The 15,219-nt window shown below is 33.4% G+C and overlaps 1 long non-coding RNA gene and 1 pseudogene across 1 annotated transcript in view; one reads left to right on the top strand and one right to left on the bottom strand.

Moving 5' to 3' along the window:
- The window catches only part of LOC118606590, a 314,651-nt gene that overhangs the window by 271,136 nt on the left and 28,296 nt on the right, over window positions 1-15,219 (top strand). The gene's annotated exons all lie outside the window — the stretch shown is intronic.
- LOC107518964 lies at window positions 5,039-5,810 on the bottom strand (annotated as a pseudogene).

The raw sequence follows: 15,219 nt of genomic DNA, 5'->3' as shown, positions 1-15,219 counted from the left end.
ATATTATATTTGAATTAAGAATCAACAGACCACATTTCATTTTAAGTTCTCATTAAGTTACATAGGTATTGATGTACATTATATGACTCAGAGACTAAGTCACAGTTATTTAAACACAGGAATATAACCTTTCCAAGGAAAGGTATTTCCCCCCTACTAAGATTCTCCTGAAAGTTTGGCTCTAAAACTATTGGGTATTTGTCTGTTTAATCATGATGCATATTGATTAACAAATTCTCTGACTCTTTATTAAGATTAAAATGGATAATTGAAGCATCATGATATGATATCCTCTGTCTAGTAGTTTTAAAGTAAATGCAATATGTTTGGAATTAAGAAAAAGATTCTAAAGTACATTTATATATTCTATTTTCCTTTAAGCTACAAATTATTTTGTGTATAACTAAAAACTGATCATTAAAATTCAAATTAATACATCTTTTCATCGCATTGCAAATTATTGCTAATAATTAACTCAAAGAACTTAATTTACATAATGTGACTATATATCGTTGTCCCTTTTCATCAAGCAGAATACTTACACCAAAAAAAAAAAGACATTTGAAGAGCAAAGAATTCTAATGTCATTCATGTAGAGGGTATTTAAATAACACCACAGGCAATTTTCCCACATTAGCATTCCACCATTCCTCTTCAGAGACCAAGACTTTCCAAGAGTAAGGTATTCCTAACCATATGATGATGTGCTAGGGTATACAGGAGTAAGGCTAGTATGTGCTTCTTTTTCATTTCTAGATTTTGGCTTTCTTTTTTATTGTCTTTATTAATTTTTTCAGTCTATAATAAAATGATAGTAATATTACTAACTTATTGAATTAGGATGAATGAGAAGGCTCTCATGGCTGATCATCAGAATGTCTAATAAAGTTCATATTAAAATTATAATGCCTGTTTTTCACCCATAAAATTTTTCATTCACTTTTCTAAGATTCAAGTAGGACATCTGTATATTTACAATGCTGCATAGCCAAAGTTGAGGGTCACTGCATTAGATTATTTAGAGTATGGATAATTAAAAAGAAGAGGTACAGTTATATATTTTTGTAAAAATGGAAATTTTATTATCATTTAAAAATATTTTAAAAAGTTAATTACATATGTTTACATATTCATTGCAAGAGATAATACTATGTGAAACAGTTTAAAGGGTAAGGAAATTAAGTGAAGTTAGCCAGTTGAGGGAGGGGAGGCTCACCATCCCTGAATTTCAGGAAGGAGCAAGGAGGAAATTGAACCCTGGTTTCTGCCAGATTTGGAACATGATCTCATCAGAAAGTTGTGTTCCTAGAGTAAGAAAGCCCAACAGAAATAGTCTTACATCTTTAACCGCTATGAAAGTTGATTCAGGAGGGCAATTTTCGCAATTTAGGGAAGGGAGATTTTAACAACTTTATGTAACAACCACAAATTAATGTTGTTATGCAGAGTTTTCTGTTAATTACATTTATTAATATAACTTCTGAGAAGGCTTGAAAAATATTGTATATACAGAAAGAACATTAGCTTAGTATACTAGATATTTGAAGGCATAACATATACTAAATATTTAATTTGGGTCTAATAATCTGGGTTTATTTAAGCAATAAATGATAGAAAGTTTTAATGTAACAAATGTTACATTAGTATAAAACATGCTGTAAAGATAATTTATAGGATCATTCCCCATTTTCAATTGATGTCATTGATTAAAAGGAGCTGAGAAAATGACATCACAGTAGACTTTTAGAATAAAAGGGAAAATTTGGGAGGATCGGGCAAGTACAGTTAAATAAGTTAAACTATTATAATCAATGTTCAGGAGAGGATTCTAATGAAGGGAGTTGGTTGGGGGAGAAACAATGAAACACAGAGAAAACAGTGCTTTTCACGGAAACTTTTAGGCTAAGATGTTCCGAAAAGAGTGATTTTTCTTTTAAAATTCTAGAGAAGTCCATCCAGCCCGAGACCAGGTTTATAACCAGACTATAAAGACAAAAGAATTCTAGAGTCTGACGCGCTCATTGGAAAAAGGTCCAGCTATAAATGCTGCTGCTGCTGCAAGATTTATTATGTGCTACGTTCTATTTTAAGCTTTTTACCCATATTAACTCATTTACTCTTCATAACAACACTGTGGAATAGGTACATTATTATCTCCATTTTACAGATTAAAAAATTGAGACATTATTTCATTGTGTTCATTCAATAAATACTGAGAAAGTGTGAAGGAACAGAAAAACATACTGATGAAAAATCAACTAAAAAATAAAAGATGGCAATGCTTCTATTTATGTTTCATTTTGTCCTAAAATTTGATTCAGTCAATGGATAATATAGTACCTATTATATACCAGGGTCCACGTTGAATTCCACGTACACAAAAGGTGGACAATTCAGATATGGTTCATAATATTCTTGGAATTTTTAATATTAGGGAGGCATGTAATTTCACAAATAAATATTTTTTCACTTTTGTTACTTGCTAAATTGAGCCTCATAGGATCAGTAAGAGTCACCAGCCTAGGGGATCAAGGTTTTCCTTAATATTTAGAAAATTGTCAGATATATAGTTTTCAGTGTCAGCGAGTAAAAGAATTCTGTTTGAAGTTTTTTCGCGGTGAACCAATATTTATTTTACCCCTAATAATTCTATTAAAACTTCACTGTGAAGCCCAAAGTGTAAGGCTTTGCTTGTAATAATAACAACTCATCCTTAATGACCTCCAAGTAGAGGACAAAGTACAGAAAACACTTAAAAGCTGTTTTAAGGTTTATCCCAAAATACACCCACATATACACATGATGGGATAGGTTATAACATCTCTTTGAGTCTGGCAAGATTTTTAAGAAAACAAACTGTGTTTTGAAAGAGATTTTGCCTTTAGCCCCTTTGATTTTTGTTTAAGGTATTTTTATTTTTTAAATATATGTATTGTGGTTTCCTTATATCTATCAACATAAGTCTTGAAAGAAAATTTATTTTTCCCTTTAACATAGGTAAATATTGATTATTTCACATATGTTTGTCCTTAGGTTTTTTTTTCTCTAAGTGTAGACTTGCTAGATAAAATATAGGATGCTCCGTTAAATTTAAATTTCAGATAAACAACAATTTATTTTTATTACCTATGAAGTTCTTTTTTATTTGTTAAATCTGGCAAATTTAAAGTAGCTTTCATGGGTTATCTTTTCACTATAATTTTGTCAATTTATTCACTTTTTATTCATGTAGTCAACTAATATTTATTGAATACCAATTATATGTCAATTATTATTCTAGGCATGTATCTGTTAAAAAGAGACTTTGCTTTCATAAGGCATATATTTCTATGAAAGGAAAGGCAAAGGAGAGAATTCACAATACTGAACATTTTGAGAAGTTAGGGGATAAGAATAAAACATTCTCATCTTTCCCAGAGTGCTCTATGATCTATACATACAAATAAACTCATGTCTGAGAATAGCACAGAAAAGGTGACAAGAGAAGCTCCAGACATTATGTGTCCAAGACAATGACTTTATTCTATATGGCTTGCTCTACTCACTCTTTCTCAAGTACTCTTTGCCTGACTTGTATTTTTGCCTCATACTTGTACTTGGGAATACATCCTTACCTGTTCTGGAAAATATTTTCTTTTTTTAAGCCAGAGAACTTCCTTAAAAAAGAGCCCCAGAATGGGAATTTGACCAACTGGGTTCTAGCCCAGGATCTGCAGCTAATTATTTTTGTTTATTTATGGTCACATTCCTTCACATTTCTAGGCCTCAATTTATCATCTGTAAAATGAAGGGAAAAGAGCTCAAGGACCATATGAATCAGTTAGCCTAACTCTTCCTGCCATTCAATGATTCAATCTTATATTTATCATCTCTACCAGCGTGTTCTCTAAATCCTGCTCAAATCCCTCTGGAGACATTCCATTTTACTAACTCCGTATGAGAAGTGTTTTCCTTTATTTGAACCTCAATCTTCCTCTATATGGTTTCCAATTTTGATCCCACTTCATCCTCTTGAGTGTCCTAGACCCAAGGTATCTATTCTCTCATTTTTGAAGAGAGCTATTCTGTCTCTTGTCCTTTCCACCTTTCTCAAATCCCAGTTCTAGACTAACAGCTTGGGATATTTTAACCCTCCTTATGAAATGATTATGACTCTTTTGCTCTCTTGGTCACTCATCTCTGGACTGGGTTATTTATCGATGGTGCTCTAAAAGTCCAACACCCAGAACAAATAACAACAGCAGCAGCAGAAGCTAACATCTAGTATTTGTTATGTGCTGGCCACTGTTTCAAGTGTTTTATATATTATTTCATTCAATAATTCTAGCAGCATTATGCAGTAGTACTATTTTTATCAACATGAAAACTAAGCAAGAGAGGTTGAGCAACTTGCCCAAGTACATGACATAGCTGGTAATGTCATGGATTCAGTTAATCTGGGCTGCAGAGTCTATGTTCTTAATAAGTGGGATAAACTGCATTTACTAAAATGTATACTTAAGACATAGTTTATACACCACAAATTGACTGAGACTGACATCTTTCTTATTCTAGATTTCTATGAGTACAGCCTGATATATATATATTCTATGTGTGTAGACTCCAATTTTGAACCTCTATGAAACAACTACTATATATTATGTACTGTGCAGAACATAAAAATTTTAAAGATAAAATAAAAGCCATTCTCTGTTAAGTTGTAAAATACACATGCAAATAAGATACTAAAATGTAATGTTGTTAAGTATAGGTTTTTTTTTAACTTATACAAATACCTTCATTTGGTTTTAAATATACATAGCAGTACGCATGTAGTGAGGAAGCTGCACAAGTCCTATAGGAGAAAGGTTGCAAAAGATATACACAGATGTTCATATTGAAAGTATGAGGGTCCTTATATACCTTTTTAAAGAACAAGCACATTCCATACAAATGAAAGGGTTGCAACAAAGAATTTTGAACTTCAAGAGCCTGTCACAGTAATGAGATATAATAAATGGACAAGAGAAGTCTTACAAGCTTCTCTATTGTCCAATATTCACTGAAGTCCCATTCATTTTTCAGGAGAGCCTTTAGTGCTCACTGTCTGTTGGATGTTCTTTGTGGTCTTCTCCTCAGATTTTACAGATTCTAGTATAGGTTCTACTTCTTTCTATGTCTGATCCACTGGGATAGGCTTTTTTTCCAGAAATTTGCAGCACAAATTGGGTGGAAATTTCTTCTCTGAGGTCTAGGAGTAAAGCATCCATATGTTGCTTCTAAAAAATAGCGCTTGGGTCTTCTTTTCTTTTGGCTTTAGATTTGACTTTATCTCGCTCTTCATGACCTTTAAAGTGTCATCAATACTCTTTGGAAGGATAATATAGACAGTATGACATAGCTTCATCAAAGACTGACTGAATAACATGCACTGCAGTAAGCACCCTAGAGTTTATAACTGATCTCAAGTCTGCTGCTTGATAGATCACTCCAGCAATTATATGGTAATCAGCCAATGGGATAACTTGGGTAGGGGACTGCCACTACTCGGATAGGAGACTTTCTAATGATAAAAAGAATGAACTCTTGAGCATGTGAAAGGATGTATTCCAGTCTAACTATCTGATTTAGGTGTCCTGATGACAGCTTCTGCATTTTGACCACTTTATTATCACATGTCCTCTCATAAAAAGGAATACTTCTTTCTGGAAAGTAATCTAGGACATTGTCACTATTCAAAATGGGGATCCAAGAACTGTCAACCCAAGAGATTCCTAGAAGATTATTCCAGATATCCATGGCAGCCATAATTCCAAAAGCGTTCGCAGGTTCTCCAGTCGTTAAGTAAAGTAGAACTTTATTCTAAGATTAATGAGAACACAGAAAACACGGCTAATTCTAAGAGAATGAGAAATTACTTAATCAAAGGCGTGACATTGGGTAGGTTCGTTAGGGATTTCTAGGACCTCCTTGGATGAAAAAGAAAAATATTGGAAGAAATACTTTGTCTATATTAATTATTATTTAAAAAATATGTCTCAATCCAAGAATTAGCATTGTGTTCATCAGACAATGATTCATGAAAACCACTATTAAAATAAATAGGATAATGTTTGATCATTTAGGGTCTTCTGAAACTTTTATTTTCCTCATGGTTTTGCAAAGATTCTGTTCAACAAATTTTAATTAGTATGAGATATAATCTACTCAAACAGAAACATTCGAACTCATTTAGTGAAGTCGTGTGTTATAAAATGATAGTCCCGCCATGAACTAGCTTCTTGTTCTTTGTGCTAATTTTAATCTCTACTTTCTAAAGTTTAGATCGTGATCAGAAGTGAACTAAAAAATGAGAGTTTTGTGTTCTCTCTATAATCTATTGATAGATAAATATTTTTAAAGAGGGCCTATTTCATTGTGTTCTTACCATAAAAATATCTTTAAAATTAATTTTAAGTGGCTTTAGAAAACTCAATAAATTCTAAGATTCATCAACTTATTAATATTATTTTTTAGGCCTAGACTTATTCCTTAGTTATTTTTCTTTATACATGTTATTTTCTGTATATGTTATTTTTTTAAAAAAATTGATGCTTATGGCTATATAGAAATCCCTTTTAGTATTATTGAGATTATAAAGTCGGACTATCAATTTTTGAGAAGTTTCTCTTATATCATTGGTTTTAAATTTGAGCCATCATCTTTTTAGACCTTGATTCAAGAAATATGACCAATATTTATTGCCTTGGAAATCTGCCACATTACATGTGTGACTTCCTGCCATGTTTTCTTCATTCATTTCAGGTATTCTATAGCCTTTCTGCTCAAAGTGTTGTACATGAACCAGCAGCATAAGCATCATTTGGGAGCTGATTAGAAATGTGGAATCTGAGGCTCCCATGCTAGACCAACTGAATCAGAATGGGCATATTAAAAAATAATAATAATAAAAAAGTAAAAAAATTAAGGTGCCTTTAAGTACATCAAATTAGAGAATTACTGTTGATGACAGGGCAAAATAACTTCCTTCTCATTTTCACCCCTCTGACCAAGTCTTTAACAATTAGGCTGATGGACTTTTGGTAGGAAAAATTTTACTTTAAGGTAAATAATTTATCAGGTAGTTTACTTCTAGCTACACATTAGTAAGAGTAGACTAACATTTACATAGGAATTATTATGTACGTAGTACAACTCTTTAAATTTATCATCATATTTATTCTTCCTGATATCAGAGTGATGTAGGTACCATTATTATAATACCCATTTTACAGATGAGGAATTTGAGGCCAATGTTGAGATGAATTTTTTGCCCGATATCATAGAGCTCTGCAGAACTAGGTTTCAAATTAAGCCTATTTGATTATAAAATCTATACTTTACATGGTGGTGTCAAACTACCTTTTCTTTTGGCAGAATAAGCCTTTTAACAGATCGCAGAGAAACTGAAAATTCCTCGCACCATTATATTTGTCTTTCTTTCCGGGTTCAAACTGTCTGATTTTTCAAGCTGCTGCCTCTGCCACCTGTTAATATGCCTGCCTACACCCACTTCTCATTCACTAAACATCCCCTGTGAGAGTAATCCAAACACTCTCTTATTCACTGCCTATTGCTTTAGTTGTGAAATGCTTGTTACAAACTTTTCCATAACATACTAGCTCACCCTTAATCCTTCCGGCTTCTGACCGCTCCTATTTTTGGCCTTGTCTGGACCTTTAAATCTGCCATTCAATACTGTTTTCCTTTCACCTGAGATCCAGTTTTTTCTTTCAGTTATGAGGTTTTTAACCCGTTAGGTAAAAACACTGTTCCCTGATATGACCAACCTTTCATTCCTACTTTGAAGCCATCCCTAAGCATACATCCAGAATCTAAAATCACCCTAGTTCTAAGAGTAGGAACAAGATCTTCTTTTTGTAACTAGGCTGTAGAACATACTCTAATATTTTAGTTTGTTCGCTCTCTCAACTTTGGCTAAGATTAAATTTTCCTGCTATCACAAGCAGACTTGAAGAGTTTCCCACAATCTTCTATCTCCATGACATGTATAGTTCCTCTACATTTTCTTCCAAGATTTTATTAGAACAAAGTACTACTTTTCATTGTTATAATCATGTTTTCAAACAACAAATCTTAATGACTCACTATCTTGAATTAAACTCCAAATGTTGATGCTCTGGGCTTTGAATACACAATGGAATTCTTGACCCTCTTTTTAGTCATTTTAATTCTGAATTCTTTTATCTCTACAAATAGTGTGACTGGTCCATGTCCCAACACTTCAAAACACCAAAACTCAAAATGTCAGAGTTTGGAGTAAGAAAAGTTTCATTGATCGAGAAGGATCCAACTGAGAAAATGGGAGCCGTAGTCATACCTCAAATCCATCAAAGAAAGTACAGAGTTCAGACTTCTTTTATGTCAAGGGAAGGCGAAATGGGAGAGACATAAGGTAACTAACTGACCACTGCAGACATCCAAGCAACAGCAGGGGGCCGGGGAAGATTGTGCTAGTTGGTGTGAGTTCGGTCATGAGGTTGCTGCAAATCTTTGAAAACAATACATATTTTCCTTATCTCCTCAAGCTACAAGTAGAATTCTTCTAATGATTACCATGTCAATATGCAAGACTAAGCAGAAGATCAAGGGACTGAACAGGCTGGAACAAGATGGAGTCAGAGAGACCAAGCGTTTCGCTCTGTTAAAATTGTATAACTTGTTTTATTGTAGTGGCTAATGTCCTTCATGATATTTAGTTTTATAGTTTTATCTGATAATGTTCTCCCTCCCCCTAGACTTTGATTTTAAAGTTAGTATAAACCTGGCAGGCTTCTAGATGGTTCTGTGTCATATATTCTTTAGCTAGGTGTTCATTGGTCTGGCAGAATACTCCCTGGTATAGCAATAAGATCCTTTTCTGTAACTTCTATTTATTTAGCTATCCATTATTTTTCAATCTTATTTCTGTTTACAAAATTCCTAACTCTTCTAAAATGGAAGCATGGATAAGGCCATACTATCAATAAATCCTTTACTTTTCTTCTTAGAGCTCTAATTCCTAGAGCCATTTCCCAAATTTCTTCTGTTTTTTATTTACCCTATTCAACATTATAAATAAGTAAAAGTGAGCCAAAGGATTTATTTATTTATCTATCTTTAAACTGTATTTATTGACAATTATTTTTTTAGATATAGTATTAGCCAGCAAATCGGTAAGTGCCAGTGGACTCATTGAGATGATAGTATTCATTTTAGGAACACAGAACAACTACTGATTGTACACATAAATTATATAAATGGCTATCTCCATTCTCCTTTTTCTTCTTTGTGGAACCAGTAACTAAGTTCTTCATGTTTCCTAACTCTAGATGACCCTTCTGTCTTTTTAAAGAAATATGGCATATTGTTTTCTTTCCAAAAATTATATATCTCTTCCCAAAGGATCCTTTCAGTGGATCAAATTTCTTATTCCTTCCCTTCTTCCTTGTATAATACTCTGCCATTGTACTTGATCTGGTTAGATTCCTCGCTTCCTTCTCAAGACCTCTTCCCTTTCCATTTCTTGCTTAGGCTATTTCTTTATGTTATTTAGAACATAATTTTCTCTTTCAGTCAATATAGCAAAGGATAAATAAAAATCCATTAACTCTTGTCTTTTCATTTTATTAATTTAATTTTAATTTTGTCACCTTGCAGCTACTGACATAATGTTTTATTACTTCTAGAAAGAAGACTAGCAGAGTCTTTATACCAATTATCCCACTTCCCCAACCTAGGAAAGCTATATGAGCAAATACGTAGGATGCAGAGCTCTTTTAGGTAGTCCTGCTGCTTTCTCACTTTCTGAACTTCCTGTGTGAATTTTATCAGTACCTACCACTAGTATGATAGCTTTTAAACTATCAAATATTAAATATAGTCAACAAATAGAAGCAGTTAAATAACTTTTTAAAAATATTATTTTTTTTCTTCTTGTTTTATTCTTCCTGTTTTCCTGGTATCTACCTATTGCATGAGCTCTTAATTGACTCTTAAAATTCTATCCAACTCTTGAGTGAGTACCACTTTCTAGTGTATGGTGCCTGTTTAGGACTGACATTTTAAAGATAATTTTACATGGTACAGAAAGTACCATGAGGGCATGTTAAATCCAACAAATGTTTACTAAAAGACCAGTTTACCATAATATTTTGTTTCAAAAGAGGAAAATAATCTCCTACAAAACCTGAAATAAGATTACCAATTAAATAAACTAAAAATGTTTATGTGATTTTCTAGTGGGAAGTTGATTCTTCTCTTTCTTTTATAATGGCATTCATAACATTTAAGCTATAAAAATTTCTTTAAGTTGTATGCTATGCACACAACTTGATGATAGACAATAGATCCAGATTGTCTGCATCAGATTATGTGTAATTTGTGCTGTTTATTAAGGATAAGCATGATGCACAAACCAGATTCTGCAGATACATTTAATTCATGAAGCTTTATATCCATAATCCCTTTTAAACAGTGTTTTCGGGATATGGAAGGAAACAAATTACATAATACTTACATTTAAATAAAATTATAAATGTAACACAAACTGAAGTTTGCAAAATAATTTTTTTCATCAGTTGTGGTTTCAAAAAAAACTGGACCGAATTTAGAGTTCTCTAAATTTTTTATGACTTAATTTAAAATCTTTTCTTTATTTTAAATTGAGTAAATGTCTTATGACGTGAAAGGAGTAGTTGAGAATGGAAAATTCTGAAGCAGAGGCATTATGGTTTACATAAAATTGGAATTGCTTTAATATTGGCCTAACAGAAACCTACACGTTTGCTTACTACAGTTGGAGGCATGTTTCATTTAGTCAGGAATGTCATTCTAAAATGAAGGCAAAAATTCAGTGGTTCAAAATATGAAAGTTTTGTGTGTTACAAAAAAACTTCTACCCTTAGTTACTAGGGCATAAATGAGTCCAGGATCAAAGCATCCCATGCTATTAAAAAAATTAATTTTTAAAATTATAGTTGACATATAATATTATATTAGTTTTGGGTATAGAACATAATGATTAGACATTTATATACCTTATGAAGTGATCATTATGATAAGTCTACTAACCACCTGCCACTGTACTGAGTTATTATGATATTATTGACTATAGGCCCTATGCTATAGATTACATCCTTGTGACTTATTTTGTACTTCTTAATCCCCTTCCTGTTGGTTTTGATACTATTCAGAATGCTCTACAGTTAATAGGTTAATTTACTTGTCTATGGTTATATAAAAAGGATATTGAAGTGTGTATATTTGTCTCTGAATTTCAGCTAAATCTCCGAAGTTATGGATAATAGGCATTAGGAATCTCCATATTCTAAAGAATTTAAAGGAGATGTCAGACACCACCTCCAGCGCTAATGAAGAGGTGGCCAATAGGGTCGTCAACTCTCATCCTCAAGATGACTCTCAGGCTATATAAACAGAAGACTGGAGCTTAATAAAGAATAGACTTATGTACTTCATGAGTTTTCAGCCTAGCAGGGAGTGTAGTATCATTTTATCTTTTCTCCTTTTTAAGGAAAAGAGAGTGGCTGCTTCCCTGTTCACACAAGAAAGGATTCAAGAAAATCCTAAAATTAAACTGAAGATTTCCTCAACAAGGGAACATTAGCATTTTATTCCCTAATCAAATGTTTTCTGAGCATCAAAAACTTTTAGGCCTACCTCCTAGTGTACCTGAGAAGATCATAATAAAAAAGCACTTTGGAGAAATTGACACTTTGAGTTCAAGAGCAAACAGAACATATCTCCTGGTTCCTGCTTATTCTTGGATAATTTAAATTGTGTGAATAGAGTTTTAAAAAACTTCTAAAAACAGTAGAAGATATGGCAACAGAAAAATGTAGTATGCCTTTCCCTTATTTTCCATGAAAATAATGTATGACTTCAGGGCCAAGTAGATGTCATGAACAGATTCCAAGTTCAAGTAGATGTTGTGAACAGATATTAGGGGATAAGTAGTTATAGTGAAAGTTAGCCATGTTGGAGCTATCTTGAAATTATTCTGCCCAAGAGCATGACATGACAGTGTGAAGTTACCCAATCAACAGCTAGAGGTTATTCAGTGTGTTTCCTAGAACTGAAGGTCAATGGGATCACTGTGAAAGGGGTAATGATAGAAGGTAGTTTTATTAGTTCAAAAAATTTCTTTTCCTACCTGTGGGAGTATCATATTTTTTCTGCCCGATCTTCTCCAGGCTTCTCTATGTGACTCACTTTATTAATGGAATTGGGACAGAAATGGCATATAATATTTCTTAATTAAAACTTCAAGAGCTATCTTGGGTTTCTTTTGTAATGACAGCAACATGTCCCAGATAAGGGCTTCTTCTTCCTTATGATGCCTACGAGAAGAAGCTGGGCAGTAAAGATGTCAACCAGTAGGGACATATAATCTAAATTAGATATAAGGTTTTTTTTTTTTTATTTAATTATGGGTTTATTTGTTGCCACTGCACAACCTGGCAAAATACGGCAGATACAGTTACTTAGAAAGAGCATCAGCGAGTGAATAGTATGGACATTTTCTATACAGGTCTCTAAAAAATCCACAAGTATGTCCCCAAAAAGAGCATGAATTTGAGTGCCTGCCAGTAGGAGTCACCTATGGCCACCTGACAAGAAGGTAAATAAATGAAACTTTTGTTTTTGTTCCTTCAACATTCTTTTCTTTCCCCAACATACTAGTGAAAGAGGGGATATCTAGAGGCAGAGGAATGTGTCAGAAACAAAGAATAAATGATCTAGAAAAAGTAAAAGAGCAAATGTCGTACCTTGTCCTCCTTTGCAATGTGGTTCAGGCCTGAACTTGGAAGGCAGATAGAGACTTTTATTTGGAAATGAGATGAGAATTACATTTAAAGTAGATAGGACTAAATTTTGTAATAGAAAAATGTTCCTTAATGAGTGGAGAGAGAGTTAAAGAAATTCTGGGCTCTTCTATCTATTTAAAATATGTGTTCAGCTTCCACTGTGTCAGGTGAATACCTCCTTCCTTAAAGAAATCAACATTGAGGGGGAGAGTGGGTAGGCAGGGAGACCCGAGGAAGCTTCAAAAGAATCCTGGTAAACACAAAAGGAAAAGAGAGAAGAATTCAGTGGAATAGAAATGATAGAAATCTAACTTTTCTTTGAAGTAGTTCACAGAAAATGAGATGCCATAGATGTGCCAGAATGGATAGCTTGAGATTACCCAGTGAATGATGGTGGAAAAGCATCAAACAGAAGGCCACCAAACATACAAAAAAAATATAAGAGCATGTCACAATGGGAGAAATGAGGTGTAGTAAATAGGAAATCAGTAAGAAACAAAAGTGAAGGGGTAAATGTAGCCAAGATCAAATTAGGTCTTATATATTATGTAAGATGTTTGTGTTTGATACCATAAACAATGGGTAACATTCAACAGTTTAAAGATCTAGAGTATAGAAATATTACATGACTGTTGAATAAGTTTACCAGAGCTGCTCTTACAAAGTACCTTGAACCAGGGGGATTAAACAACAGAAATCTATTGCCTCACAGTTCTGGAGGCTAGAAATCTGAGATCTAGGTGTTGGCAATGTCTGTTCCCTCAAAGGGCTGTCGAAGACAATCTGTTTTATGCCTTCCCCTAGTTTCTAGTGATTTGCTAGCAATTTTTGGCATTCCTTGGCTGTCATATGTATCACCCCACTCTCTGCCTTATGTTCACATGGTATTTTGCTTGTGTACATGTCTGTGTCCAAATTTTTTCTTCTTATTAGAACATCAGTCATAATATATTAGTGGCCACCCTACTCCAGTATAAACTCACCTTGACTAATTATATCTACAATAATCCTATTTCCAAAGAAATTTCAATTTTGAGGTGCTGGGGGATTAGAATTTCAACATATGATTTTCGGGAAGACACAATTCAACCCATAACAATTGTATTATATTAAACATTTTCAAAATATTATCCTGTGGCATTACTACAGCTGGCATTCTAGAAACAAAACTGGTGTCAGGGAGACCAATGAAGAATCTCTTGTTATAAATCAAGAAAAAAATAATGTTGCCTTGAACCAAGGCAGTAGCCACAGAGAGGACTTGTTTTGGAAATATTTTACATTGACAAAATGTAGAGACTAATCTTATATGGGGTTTGATGGCATAAAAGGAAGCTGGAATTACTGGGTTTCTAAATTTAGAAATTCAATAAACTATGGAATTATTAATAGAAGAAGGAATGTTGTAGAAGATGGTTTGAGCTTAGTTTTAAGATGCCTGTGGGATATCCAGGTGGACATATCAAGTGGATAATAAGACTTATGAGTTAAAAGCTCAGGTTAGAGATTATACATTTGGAAATCATGATAATTAAGATGGTAGCTGACACTATGAGCAATTAAGAGAATTAAAAGAGAAAAAAATCAAAGAAATGGTCATATTTAAGAGTTGGTGTCAGACAAAGAAATCCATAATGACTCAATGTAAGTAACACAGAGGTGGTAGAAGAATCAGAAAAGAATGGTAACCTAGAAACCAAGGAAGACTGATGGCAATAAAGAGGAAGTGGTCAGTCAGTAGTGTCAGCTGTAGCAGAGCATTCCAATAACTGAAAATAATTTATTGGTGGCTTTGGCATGGGCACTTTTAGTGAAGTATGGTGAGAATATACTACATGTGCATTTAACCTACTTGAATTCAGTAATATAAACTCAACTTATTATTATTTTTAAATACTATGGGCAATTTTGCCTGATGGCCCACTCAAGAATGTGTATAAATGTCCAGCAGTAAACATAGGCGACACATGGCTTTACTGATCTCCCTGTCAGTTTTGTGTTATGTGGTTCTATAAACTGAGAAACTTTCCACGTTAGGTAATTCCAGTGTTTTAAGTTATTTTTATAATTTCTTTTACATCATGGCCCTTGGTTTTCATCACAAGTAAGATACTTATGAGATATTGAGCTAAAACAAAACTAGCTATTTTTTCATTGGGAGAAATAGGATCAATTTATTAAGAGACAGCAGAGAAATCTTCCATATGGTTTTCTGATAACAGGTTTGCAGCAAATTTATCTCTCTCAGATTTTTGCATTGTGTGATGATTTTAGAACTTAATATTTATGTATAACTTCATTTTACCCTCAGATGGTAGTGTTTACCAATTGGTGGCATCAGAGGAGACACAATCAACCAACCTGGTACACTGAG

This window comes from Rousettus aegyptiacus, unplaced genomic scaffold (assembly GCF_014176215.1).
Source record: "Rousettus aegyptiacus isolate mRouAeg1 unplaced genomic scaffold, mRouAeg1.p scaffold_m13_p_8, whole genome shotgun sequence".
Taxonomy (NCBI): domain Eukaryota; kingdom Metazoa; phylum Chordata; class Mammalia; order Chiroptera; family Pteropodidae; genus Rousettus; species Rousettus aegyptiacus.
This window is presented reverse-complemented; position numbering and strand designations above follow the sequence as displayed.